This window comes from Castor canadensis, chromosome 7, assembly GCF_047511655.1.
Source record: "Castor canadensis chromosome 7, mCasCan1.hap1v2, whole genome shotgun sequence".
NCBI classification, from domain to species: domain Eukaryota; kingdom Metazoa; phylum Chordata; class Mammalia; order Rodentia; family Castoridae; genus Castor; species Castor canadensis.
This window is the reverse complement of record NC_133392.1, coordinates 139,443,422-139,457,753: the sequence shown is the minus strand read 5'-3', so window position 1 is coordinate 139,457,753 and position 14,332 is coordinate 139,443,422.

Below are 14,332 nucleotides of genomic sequence, written 5' to 3'. Positions count from 1 at the left end.
TTAATGGGCTTGTTAAAAGTTGGAGACATTCTTAAAAGTGGTTGGGGGGAATTATTTTAAGTTTACCAAAAAAAGTTTATTGAGTTGTTAAGTTTTAGTTAAAAAATAACCAAAGCTTTTTCACCCCCTGGAAGTTGTTGAAAGCAGTTTCATCCAGTCTTGTCAAAAGTTCTAATTTCTGGAAAGAAAAACCCAACTGACCAAAACTTGGATTGTTTTCATACATAGCCATCATATTTAATATAAATGCCAACCACCCTAGTTTGTACTTTCTGTACAGCCCCTAGGTGGCCCTAAAGAATGGATCAAATCTCTGATCTGAGAAGGGGATAGCACCTGATTTTAGATATGATAATTTAGCAAACCCTGGGTGCCCTTAAGGGATTCCCTTCCAATCCTAGAAATGCTGTTAATTCACTTGGCCTGGGGTGGGATCTGGCATGATAGGCTGGCCCTGAACTCTCATCTATGAGATGAAGAGAGGAAATGATGGAATTGGTTGGCCCCATTTCCACTCCTGTTAACTATCAGGGTTCTCATGCCTTCCCTAACAGAGCCACCTAAACTGCTCGGGGGTGAAAAATCCTCTTGTATGAAGTGCCAAGCTGCCTGCAGCAGTGCATGATGGACATTTTTTTTCTTTTTAAAACACACCAACAAAAAATGTATTTATAGATTGTGATAAAGTGTAAATAACTGAATTTTCAACCATGGTTTGAAGTCAGCTTTCAGGGCATTATGTCTTGTTTTGATGAAAAGAGATCACTCTATACCCCCCTTTTTAAAGGAAAATTATCGCAAGAGAATCAGGATGTGTAAAGCTAACATGCATCGCAAAAAACCAAAGGTAACCTAAATGTCTGATTTTAATAGCACATATTTCTCTTTTATAATAAACTGTGACAGCAACTTGCATAAACAGTTCTTTAGCTGTTAATTTTAATGTTAAAACTTTGCAAAACTTGTTTAATAAAAATAGCTGTAAAAAGAAAAAAACATGCTGCCACATAAATTAGCCATAACTCTTAATAATCCTGCCCATCACAAGTGAACTGTAATGTAACCTGGGCACAAAGTCTGACATCTTAAATGACACATTGTAAAATTTCAATGATTGTAGAATAGACCTCCTGCTGCACCCCAAAGAAGGCTTTCTGTTCAGCTATTTTAAAATGTACAAGGATGAGCCCTACAGGATCCCATATTTATATTCACAGTGAAATATTACTTAAAATTTCTTAAAAGTTGCATGTTTCTTTCCTGTAATGTGTAAACTGCATGCAGGATCTCTATCTTTTATTTTGTGTGTCTTTAAATTTTCCTCTTCAAAAGATTGATATCTTATTTCTCAATTTTCAGGTGATTGAAAATTCTTGAAGCATTTCCTGGAATAGAATGGGTAGTGAAGACCCATGCCAGGTATGTTAAGGTAACTTTCTGGTAAGGACAGTAGGCCTTTTATCGTAACTATAGACCAGTAATGCTAGGAAGTGACCTGCAAGATGGTCGGTTTTTCTATGGTCATTTGTACCATAGTCATAATTTGCTCAAAAGTGAGTTTTCAGTCCCATAATGAGTTTACTTCTGATGGTTAAGAAGACCTGATTAGACCTGATAGTGTCAACTTACACATCCATTGAATTCTACTCTATTCTGTTAACCTGCCAAAACGATGTTTCATTTGGAGTTTATTGATTGCAAGCATCAAAGTGGCTAATTGAATAAAAGGAAATTTATTGGAAAGATATTAGGGACTCTGATTTAGTGCAAAGACTAGAAAATATGGCTTGGGAACCATAGCAGCTCGAAAGAAGTGGGATAGCAGTGGTAGACCACAGGAAATGATCTTGGAACAGGAACTGGATGCTTGGGCACTATTACTAGAATTTGCTTTCTTTCTCCTTCGATTCAGTATTCAGGTTTTAGGGTAGGAACATCAGACTGGATTAGCCTGAGTCCAGTCTTCAGTAAGAGAATAATTCCTCAAAAGGAAGTTGAGTGTTACTGTGAGAGGGAAATGGATGCCATGGAGCCAAAATACAAACGTACGATAATATATATTTTACAGAAGTAACAGAGACTTAATGAGGATAAGTGACTTCCCAGGTCACATATAGCATGGCACAAGTTAATGAGTTCCCAGAATGTATCATCTTAACCATGTAGTATGTAGGAAAGGGATATTACTTAAACTCAGAAGACCTTATTGTGGTGTAGTAAATGGGATATAGAGCCTGACAAGCCTAGAGTTGAATTCTGTAAGCTGTTTTTTGCTTAGTGACCCAAAACAAATATTTTTTCCTATATCTGGGGAAGGAAGATGGTGATAATGTATACCTCATGGTGACTGGTGAACTGAGAAGGAATTCTAAAAATACATAGGCTGAGGGTATAGCTCAGTGGTAGAGCACTTGTTTATTATGTGTACAGCCCTGGATTCACAAAATGCATAAAGCCAACCAATTCAGTGCTATATATATATGTATATATACTAAATATTACTGTTCTTTTCCTAAGAATCCTTTGACTCCAGTTTAATTCCATGGTTTGCATAGTTGGAGGTTTTTACAGCAGTGAGCCTTCCTGCTCCTAGAAACTACTGAGGAACTAACTGGCTGGTTTCTCCCTCTGCCACTGAGTGAGGTGGTAGGGTTAGGATGGCGCTGAGGAAAAAGACTCTGAACTAGATAAGCCAAAGGCACTTACAGCTTTTGAGAGTGAAATGGGACTCTCTTGGAGCTCATTTCTTCCAAACCTACCTCTCAGCTGGGAGCTTCTGAGATCTGGAGGCTATAAGGAGCCTTACTACACATGTGTAGTAAGCACACTAAGGAAATCTTATGTTTGATGTTGGTCACATGAATATCTAGGGAATTTAGGTGGGAAATACCCTTAATTTGAAAAATTTAGTCTCAGCTCTTCCTAGGGTAAACTTTTCCAAACATAAATGTTTTTTGTGTATATTTAACTTAATATATTAGATAATATATTAATAATATAAATAGAGATTATAAAAACCTTAGTGAAGCAAATGAACATATCCATCATCTCAGTTACCCTTTTTGTGTGTGTGGCAAGAGCAGCTAAGATTTGGCATGAACTCCATATACAGAGTAATTTAAATACCTATAAATCCTCATAGATCTCTAGATTTGATCATACATACAATACATTGTATTTTTTTACCTACATCTTCATTTCCTCATTTCTTCCTCCTGTCCTATTCTAGGATAGTCATAAGAGCAGAAATGGGGTGGAGGGATATAGCTCAATGGTAGAGAGCTTGCGTAACACTGAAATAAAAACAGGAGAACTGGGAAACTCCTTTTTTTTTTTTTTCATTTGGTCTGTGATTTATGCTTAGGTGGGTTCCATTGTTTGGAGACCCAGGCTTGCCAGTGTATATTTTAGTCATTTGATCTGAGTGTCTTCTGTAGCTCTCACTACCTGTGAACTTTCACTATAGTTCTGTCAGCTTTGTAGGCAAGCAAGAGTATTTGTCATGGTTCTGCCTCATTTTAGCCTTTGTCACTTTAGACAAAAATAAATGCTAAATAACCTCTCTTCATGTCTCTTTCTTTGTCATTAAATGAAGTTGATAACAATATCTAACATTTATCTCCATCAAAATATCCTAAGCAGTTAAAAAATTTTGTCTCCTCTGATCCTTTTTGCTTTTTTGAGATTAAATTCATATAACATAAAATGTATCATTTCAACTGCGATTTTTAGTATATTCACAATACTCTGTGTAAACATCACTATTTAATTCTAGAACTTTTTTTTTTTTTTTTTTGAGATAGGATATTCTAAGTGTGTCTCAGCCATTCAAATGCTACAATGCCTGGTATAATTACAGAACCTTTTTGTCCGCCCAAAGGGAATCTAGTCCCTATTAGTATTCACTCCCTCTTCAGCCAGCAGGGACCTTTTCGCCCAAGCCAGCCTAGACCATTGATCCTTTTTTATGCCTCCCACATAGTTAGAATGACAGGCACGTGCCACCATGCCCAGGTTGAGATGGGGCCTTGCTAATTTGTTGCCCAGGCTGGCTTCAAACTTCAGTCTTCTTTTTGCCTCATAAGCAGCTAGAATTATACACCTGCTCCTGGCTTATGTTCAGTCTTAAAGGATAAATAAGAATTTGCCATGCTGAAACAAATAGATGGCCTTTTTTTTTGCGGTACTTGGATTTGAACTCACAGCCTATGACTTGAGCCACTCACTCCACCAGCTCTATATTCGTGATGGGTTTTTTCAAGATAGGGTCTTCTGAACTATTTGCCTGGGCTGGCTTCAAACCTCAATCCTCCTGATCTCTGCCTCCTGAGTAGCTAGGATTACAGGCTTGAGCCACCTGCGCCTGGCATAGATGGCTTTGAGCAGAAGAATTTTAAATTCTGCCACCTCTAAAGCTAGTTATTAGAACTTCAAGTGAGTTATCCTGTCCAAGTCTGTTTTATCATCTGTAAAATAGAAATATCATTTACGTCACAGCATTTTGTGAAGAGTGAGTGAGCTAATGCATTTAAACATTCAATTTGTGCTGGGAATGTTGCTCATAAAGCACGTCTTAGCATGTATGAGACCCTGGGTTCAATCCCCAGTACCACCAAAAAAAAAAAAAACCAAATAAATTTAACATGATATGTAGTATGCATTTAATAAACATTATAAGCAGATGTTAGAAGACTAGGTAGTGCTGGTTTTGAAAAGCTAGTTTAGGGAGGTATTTAAAGCTTCAAGCATGAGAGTGACATGAATCATACGTGTTTGCCACTGTTCTGGCAAAGTATAGAAAAATTTAGGGAAGCAAAAGGCAAAAGCTTCCCATAAAGCTCTCCACTTTTTTGCCAGGGAGGGGTATGGATCTTCTCCCTCCCTCCCTTGTTGTCTTCCTCTTGCCTGGAGGCCTTTTGCCTCTTTTACAAAAAGGAGAGTCCTGCCAGGTATTTGGGCTGTTTCCGACAGCCATATGTTAATTGGAATCTTTTCATATCTTATGTTTTTCACTCTCCCGTAATAAGAATTTTTCTCTTAAGGGATTGTTAAGCAAGGCTTTGCTTCACCACTTTGTTCTGGTCCTAAATGGATAAGGTCTCTGCCTCCATTTTAAGTTCAATTGTATGCTCACTCTGTACTAGGAGCATCATACAGCATCAACCACTGTATATAGAGTGGGAAACTAATGTGTAGAGGTTAGAAGGATCACAGGGTCAGAAAGCTGGAGTTGAGACCCAAGTCTTTCTGTGCTTACTTTGCTGCCTCCTGATATCTTCTCTGTAAGTAGCATAGCCAGGAGATCAGCTTACACTGAAAGCAGTTCCTAAACTTGGTGTATAGAACGGGTGCCCCTTGCTTGATTTCCAGATTCCTAAAGGGAAAGACTTAGATCTTTATAAGTCCTTACTTTCTTTCTGGACCTATGCATACCTCCTGATTAATAGTCACTGCATGTTTAAAGGTAGCAGTGATGAATATTTAATCACATAGAGCAGACAGACTGGAAACAGCTGTCTGAGACAGCAGCTGTTGGGGGGAGGGGAGGAAGTACATTATGCTTCCCAACTACTCATTCTTTTGTTTCTTGGCCTAGAAAATAGACCTGTCCCTTAGATCCCTTAGGAATAAAGACACATGGTAGACCATGAGCCATAGACCTATTGCCTGGTTGCTGCCCTGGGCTCCCAAGGATGCTATCCTCAAGCAGCAGATTGAACCTTTTTGTTGGGAAATGGGAAGCAGAAATGTTCACTGACATCTCCAATTGATTCTCCTATTCCTGGGCTGGAGTCTTCTACACTATTGTCTGTTCTGGGACTGTGGAGCTAATATACATTCTCATCTAGTGTTCTAAATCCATCTCTTCTAAAATGAAGGAGAAAGTCTGGGCATAGATTGGTGCATGTCTGTGATCCTAGTGCTCTGGATGCTGAAGCTGGAGAATGGCATTCAAGGCTAGCTAGGACTACATAGCAAGACCCTGCAAATACACTATATGTATGGAAAGGATTTGAATTTCATGACATAATGGCTGAGCCTGAGCTTCTTAGCATTTCTGGACCACAGATGCAGTAGCCTCTCATCAGTGAGTGTCTTCCTCATTCCCTGTCTATGCTGTGGTGGTTGTCTTTGTTTACATCTCAGACAGGGTGAAAGCGGATGCACAGCTAGCCCTGTGCCTTTCTCCACCTAGAAACAGGGAGTATCTACCAGTCTCCCTGGGCGCCATGGTATGTATGAGAAGAGACAGAAGGGTTTGGGATCTGAAAAAGGGCAGACTTTTCTGGGGTCTTCTCACTCCAGGAGCTTTAAATGTAAGTTGGGTGCGCCCCATCTCTCAGCTCTTCGCGGGAAACAAACCTTGCATCTAAAATAAGGGCTGTAGGTGTACCCCAGTGGTATAGTGCTTGCCTCACATACAAGAGGTCCGGGGTTCCATCCCCAGCATTGTGTGAGAGAGTTCTCTAATAGGATACTTCATACACTTCTTTCCAGAAATTAGTACGAATAACCCATTTCATTCTTTTTTTGTACATTGACTGTTAGAAATTGGAACACCTACCATGTGCTAGACACTGGAGATTCAGAGACGTATGAGCAATGCCAAGTAGTCACTGGCTTCATGGAGCTTGCAGGACATTTGGAAAGACAGACATTACACAGATAACTCATTAGCTACATAAATAATTTTAATTTTGATAAGTTCCATAAGATCGGAGGGCTTTGAGGTGACAAAGGAGGACTTGGCAGAGGGCTTGGGAGATGGTTTGGGGAATGCACATGGAGCACATTCTAGGTAGAAGGTAAGACTGAGGCAGGTTCAAGGTAAAGTAGGAAAATGGACCTTATTCTGTGAGTATCACTGAAGACCAGATAGGGGATAGCAAAGAATGACATTATTAGATTTCTGATGTTTATTTTCAGTGCTGGGAATCAAACCCAGGGCCTTAACTAGGCAAGCATTCTACCAGAGCCACACTCCCAGCCCAGATTTCTGATTTTAAAACTTCACCTGCCGATAAGTGGAGAATGATAATGGGAACCTGTTAGAAAATTCTGATAGTCTAAGAAGAAATGAGAAAGACCTATAGTAGGGCTGGGGGGGTGTAACTCAGTGGTACCCTGTCGTAGGGCAGTATCACTGGAAATAATAGAGTAATACACAGATTCAGAAGCATTTAGGAGGGCTGCAGGCATTGGCTCAAGTGACCTAGTAAGCACAAAATTCTGAGTACAAACCTCAGTACCATGCACACATACACAAAGCAGCTTTTAGGAGATGAAATAAACATAATTTGGTGATCAATTAGATGTGGGAGGAGAATATAATAAGGTTCTTACTGGGTGGAACAACTGGGTTGGGGGACAAAAGAGAAATACTGCTACAGGCTTTAGCATGAGATACCCAGAATTGAGTTACTAATAACATCAATGAGAAGATGAATTTCTTTCAAAAGCTTTAAAGCTGTTTGTTGATATTTTTCACATCTCAAGAGACCACAAAGTATTTTCCTACATATAAAGCTGAAGACCCCAAAACTTGTATTAGTAATACCCCAGAGGTTTAGTTCATTTTCCCCCAGATCACTTAGATCAGACATGGCCAAGGTGAGAGGCATGGGGTTTGAGGATCATATTTCAATATCTGACTGACAGCAAGATGAGAACTCATACATAGGGTGTAGCCTTATTTGAACTCAGGACTTCATGCTTGCTAGGCAGCTACTCTACCACTTGAGCTACAACTTCAACCCTGGACTTCTGTTTTTTACCCATCTGCGTACCTAGAAACCTTTGTACTGAGTGATACAACTGGAGTTGTGCTGTGGAATGAGGAGATTGTAAGGGAGACAGCCTGGCCATATGGGAAGCTAGGAGACCACCCCCTCACACCCCCAAGGCAGTTTTATGTTTCTTAATTTTCCATTTTGTGTCTTTGCAGCTGTCAGAGGACTCTGGAAACCAGGAGGCTACCTGCTGCATAAAGGCTGGCCTGAAGGCAGTTGCCTAGCACAGAGAAATCCAAGAGAGGAGATCAACAGTTTTGTTTCACCCTACTTCTTGATCTGTCTGATTTACTCACAGAAAGCCAGCCAGGATCATCCTCTTAAGTCTTTAGGCCCAGAATGGAGTCCTTAGGAATGCAGGGGATTGTGAGGCTAATATTCAACCTGCTCAAGACTTAAAGAGTTGAAGGTGTCTAACAGTACTTGTAGTGTGACCCTCTAGATCAGAATATACTGGCAGCTCTTACTGTGCCATTCCCAGTCTGTCTGCTTCCCCTTAGCCTCCCTCAGAACTGGTTGGAACACCTCTACTACCACTTCCTATTCTTCCCCATGACACCTGTGTTGTGAACATTAACCTGGACACTTCTAGAGGGCTTTCTGAGAGGGTAATCACCCTCTCTGTAACAGGCTAAGGAAAGCCAAAGTTTATTTACTTTGAGTTATTTAACCTGAGCCTGTTTTTCTCTTCATTGTTTACTTGTCTTAAAAGCTCTTACAGGGTAGGGCTTTTCCTGTTTCATTTCTGTACTATATTCCTCTACAAGTATCCGCCCCTGCCTAAGGAGCTCAATAAAGGTTTGGTCAAGTGATGAATGTTCCCACTCTGGTGGCTTCTGTCAGCTTTGGGGAGAGAGCTCTCCTGTCTAGCTTCCATATTCCCTGTAGCTCTTACAGGGCCAGCATTTGTCCTAACATTTTTCTCTTGAAGGACTGGGAAATTAGCCTTTGACAGGCTTCTGGTTTCCTATGGCCAGTGCTTAGCAGATTTACACTGAGCTTCCTGAGAGTCCTTATTGCCTTGTTTGTCCAAAGGAAGCAAGGGGAAGGACTCGGTTTAGGGAGGGAGCCTGTCTGCATTTTAACTGTGCCTAGGGCAGTCTAATGTGCTTGGCTTCATGCAGGAACAGAGAGAGATGTAATGGAAAGGGGTGAAATCAGTTGATTACATTGGGCAAGCTATTTAACCCCTGAACCTGCTTTTGTCTTCATTGTTGATGACTATAAATAGTAGCTAATAATTTAATGATTGCTTAGTATGTACCAGGTACTACATCAAGCATTTATATACGCTGTCATTAATCCTCCAAATCCATTATGCTTTATTATAGATGAGGAAAAACTCAGGCTTGAAGATAAATTTAACTTGCTATAGTTTAGAAAAATGTATTATCAAACCCAGCTTGGTGGTGCACCTCTGTAATCCCAGTGCTGGAGAAGCTGAGGAGGAACATGAGTTCAAGCTTGAGCTACATAGGGAGATACTTAAAAAAAAAAAAAAAAAAGGTTACCAGACAGCCACAAAGTGCTTTAAACGGCAAATTTTTGGGGATGTGGGACTTACAGGGCTAAACCTGAGGAGGTCCCAGGCAAACTTAAAATGAATTTGTTATTGTGCATCGGAGGCTCAGTCCAGGGCCTGCCATAAAGGCTGCTTCTTGGTCATCTAAGTTTCCCTCTTGTGGCCACAGTCCCTTCAATTAGCATTTGAGGACCTGCTTTAGTTCACCAGACAAGGGATACATTCCGGTGGAGATTAAGGAAACCAGATAACATCCAGTCACAGATAAATGGAGGCACAGCAACTGGGTCCTTGTCTGAGGAGCCAGCATTAAGTCAGGATCCTGGACAGATACACCCATAACCACTAGGTATAGGATATTTATTTAGGAGCCACAGAATTCTACAGGAAAACTAAGGTCTGAAACCAAACATGAATTCAAATCTCAGCTCATCACTTGTATATTTTTCAGGGCCTGTTAATTCCATAAAAGGGATAATAATACCCCCCACCCTGTTGAAAGGGATCTGAGAAATAAATGTATTTGAAATGCCTAGCACCGGGTATAGATGTAATATTGCCCAACATTTTTTTCCTTCCTCTTACTGCAGGCTGTGGATCTTATCAGTCAACTATCACTACCTTCCTCCCATTAGAGTCCCAGAGACCTTCCTTTGAGAGTTCTGATCTAGGAGCCAGGGCCACCACTCAGCTGCCCTGCATGGCAGTCACTTAACAAGCTGAGATGGATGGCCTCCAGCCTTGCCTGAGCTACTGTTTTGAACCATAAATATTTTAGAAGGGCCTTTTCTCTGGCTGTTGCCAGGGTGTGATGGGCTCTCAGGGGACTGGGGTGGGAGTATGGAGGTAGGGCCGACAGCCCAGGGCCTAGCAGCAGAGCTAGCCCTAGAAGGGTGGATATGAGGCCTGGCCAGAAGCCAGTGTTCACAGCTCTGAAAGCTGTTGCTCTGCCTGCCTGGCTTCCCTTTCTTGGGCCCCTCTGAGCTGTCACAATTGCTTTCAGGCCCAGCTTGGCTCTGGTGTGCTATTTGGTCTTGGGTCTTCATATTAACATCAGTAATAGAAAATATCCCTGCCTATCTCAGCACAGGTAAGTGGAAAAGACACTTTGTGTGAAGCTTTGTGTGAAAAGCTAAGCTAGTAAGCCATGATTTGATAAGCCACTATACGCCATTGCCTTTCCAATAGACCTGGAAACTGGGGCTCCTAATGCCATGTGGATATTACCTTAAAGACTGACTCTCAGTTACGACACTTCTCTTTCCTCACACTGCCCCCGGTGCCTTCTAAGACTCTCAGGCCTGGCTAGACTATTGGGCCTGGCACAAAGTATCCCAGCTGCACCTAGTAGCTTAGCAGAGTTGATGAGTTTCTGGTTTGACATGTAGAAACCCAGCCTTACAAGTGTGTCCTCCCCCTTCCTTCCTAGACAAGGTAACATCTGACTGACTGTCAAATGCTAGGTTGTACAGCATGCCCCATCCCCTCTTCTTTGCCTGGGTCTAAGAAGGAAAGGGAGGACTAGAGAGGGGGTGCCAACCAAGATCAGTACCCAACTCTATTTTCCTGTTGCTTTGAAAGCTCTGATTTCTTTGTATCGGGTGCCCTCTGGGGGTTGTGATGTGTACTGCAACGTGGTAAGATAAATGTGAGACTGAAGTTCAGGCATGAAACGGCTTGTGCTATACCAAGGACAAGGATTGCTCTACTTCCTGATGAAAGGCACTCCCCTTCTCATACAGTGGAGTGATGTATGTGTCTGATACATACTCTCCATCATTAATCTCCACAATGAGTGAGAATTAGCCTACTTTCACAGGTAAGACAGACTTAAAAGATGAGAAATCAAATCCAAATACCTTACTATGTTAGCATTCAGGATCTCCAAGTGATCTGAACTGGAACTGTTTTTCCAACTTCAGTTCTCAAGGTTTGCTCTTCTGGAACATAACCTACTTCTGGACCTTTGATTATGCTGTTTCATTACTTCCCCACTTCCAAATTATCAAAAAAAATGAAAAATTTTAAAAAGGACAAAAGAAAAAAAGTATATTACCTATCAAAACTACATTTAAGTGGGTGCCAGTGGCTCAGGACTGTAATCGTAGCTACTCAGGAGGCAGCGATCAGGAGGATCAGGGTTTGAAGCCAGCCTGGACAAGTACTTCAGGAGAGAGACCCTATCTCGAAAAAACCCAAGAACAAAAAAGGGCTGGTGGAATGGCTCAAAGTGTAGGCCTTAAGTTCAAATCCCAGTACTGCAGAAAAAAAACTACATTAAAAAACAAAAGTCTAAAGACTAAATAAATGCAGTTTTCCAGGTTTTCTAAAGTTTACATACATTTTCTTTGTAATATGAGAAGATAAAATGAGAATAGGTTGGTGGGTGGCTCTGAGGTGTAAGGTGTTGGGTGGCCCTGGAAATTAGGACATGAAGACCCTGGACCTTGCTGTAGGTTTTTGTATTGAAATTCATGTAAGTATTCCTGCTAGCATGTGAAAGCCAGAGCAAATCCTTGGGGGTCTGGATAGCTGCAGGTGACATTTCGTCAAAGCTTTCAATCTTAAAATCATATTTGTTTACTTTGTATTTCATAATTATCTTTTAATAATAATAGCAAATGTTTAAGTAGTACTTATGCACCAGGGATTATTCTCTGCACTTGACACAAACTTGATTCTCACCATAATCCCAAAAGGCAGATACTAATACTGTCTTCCCTTTGAGGAAACAGGCAGAGAGGTTAAATAACTTATTTTAGTATTGGTACTAGGCATAGTGGTACATGCCTATAATCCCAAAACTCAGGAAGCTGACACAGAAGGATTGCAAGTTAGAAGCCAGCCTACCCTATAGTAAGACTCTACCAAAAAAAAAAAAAAAAAAAACCTGGAAATACTGTCTTCTATTTCTTTGAATAAAACAGACACTCCAGAAAGTTGCTTTGTGTTTTATCTGTGGTTTCAGTACGTCTATTACCAAAGGTCTACATAATCTAGAGTCAAATCTGTTATCTAGAGGACAGGCTTGCCAGCTTTGGGCCTTTGCCCCAGAATACCATGAGTAAGGAAGAGATCTTAACTCCTGACCTCCTGTGACAGGGTTGGGCTACAGCCAGTGGCATTTTCTCCAAAACTGACTCCTGAAGAGTCAAGTTACTCAGGAAATGAGGGCTCAGAAAGGGGAAGTGAGAGCTTGGAAGGTCACAGATGTGAAGAGCGAGAGCCTAACCAACATTCTGGTAACATGATTACTTCCTTTAGAGAGCCTATAGGAAGCAGATGTGAAAGGCCCAAATCCCTAGATGTTTCTGTTAGAGAGAACTGGAATAGAAATATATATCCTAGATTATTTCAGTTGGAGTTGTCAGATACCAACCATAACAGAAAAGTCCATAAAGGATTCAGGTTTGCCTGGATCCAGGAGTTCAAATGATGCCACAAGAGATTTCTTGATAATGTTTTTATTACCAAGAAAACAACTATTTCATTGTCAGCTAAGTTTTCCCCAAAAGGTGACAAGATAACCACTAACACCTCCAAGTGTATGTCCTACTTGGTTAGCCATCCCAGGGGGAATAATCAAAAAAGTAATGAATATTGGGCAGACAAGGTTAATAGTGAACCTGTACAAGGTGGGCTGGAACCATAGGTAATGGATGAATCACATGCATGATATAGTGCCTGTGAGTGGCCTTATCCTGTTAAAGAGTTGTATGCAAGCCCATCAATTCAGTAAACCTTTCCTGAAAATTTATTATGTGCAAGGTCTAGCACTTGCCTAATATGTATACAGAAAGACATTTCTCTGCCATTGCTTCCTTTCTATAGAAGTACAATAAACTGTGTGTGTTTTTTTGCTGGGGATAAAACCCAGGGCCTCATGCACACCAGGCAAGCACTCTACCACTGAGCTATACCAAACTCCTATTCATTTCCCAGAAATCAGCTCTGATGTCATCTGCCATGAAGCTTTCTCTTCCACTGGTCACCCTCTGCCTACCTCTGAACTTGGTACATTATGTCCCTAATGAATTGATTATTCTGTCTTCCCACTAATGAGTGGCAACTTGCCACTCATTCATCTCTGTATTCTTAGGACATAGAAGTTGCTAAAAGGTGCTGACCTGAATTAAAATGTATTCCCAGGCTGGATGCTGGTGGCTCATGCCTGTAATCCCAGCTACTCAGGAAGCAGAGATTAGGAGGATTCGAGGTTCAAAGCCAGCCCCAGGCAAATAGTTCAAGCAACCCTATCTCCAAAATACCGAACACCAAATAGAGCTGGTAAAGTGGCTCAAGAGGTAAGAGTGCCTTCCTAGCAAGCCTGAGGCCCTGAGTTCAAACCCCCAGTACTGCCATAAATAAATAAATTTCTTCCCAGGTTTCTTCCTGCTCAGTTTTTCTTTCAAGAGCTGGTTTGCCACTACCTTGGTTCAACTGAATTAATACATACTGGATAGTGTTAGACTGGGGGTTGAGAAGATACATTTCAAATTCAGCATTCTCTAAAGACTCCAGTACTATCAGAATCTTATTGACTGAAAAAAAGCTCACTCCTAGAATCTACTCTGTTTACATCCCTCCTGACTGGAAGCCAGAGAGAGAGAATGTGTGTGTTGTTGGGGATTGAACCCAGTACCTCAAATATGCTATGAAAGTGCTCCACCACTGAGTTACGTCTCCAGAGTGACAAGAGCACATTTATGTTGAATTGGACTCCAGATTTCCATTTGTCCAGGCTTGGACACTATTCTGTCTTTCATACTCTCTGATACTGTTAACAAATCCTGTTGACTTTACCTTTAAATCCAGAATCCAACCATGTTTTACCCAGACCATGGCCATGGCTTCCTGTCTCATTTTCCTGCTTCCAGCCCTACATTTGATCCCCAACACTGGGCAGAGGAAAGTTCAAAGCCTCAGTGTCCCCTGTCTCATTAATAGTAAAAGCCACAGAACTCTACATGAACCATCCCTTCTGTTTTCATCTCATGTCTGCTCCACCTAAGCCATACTG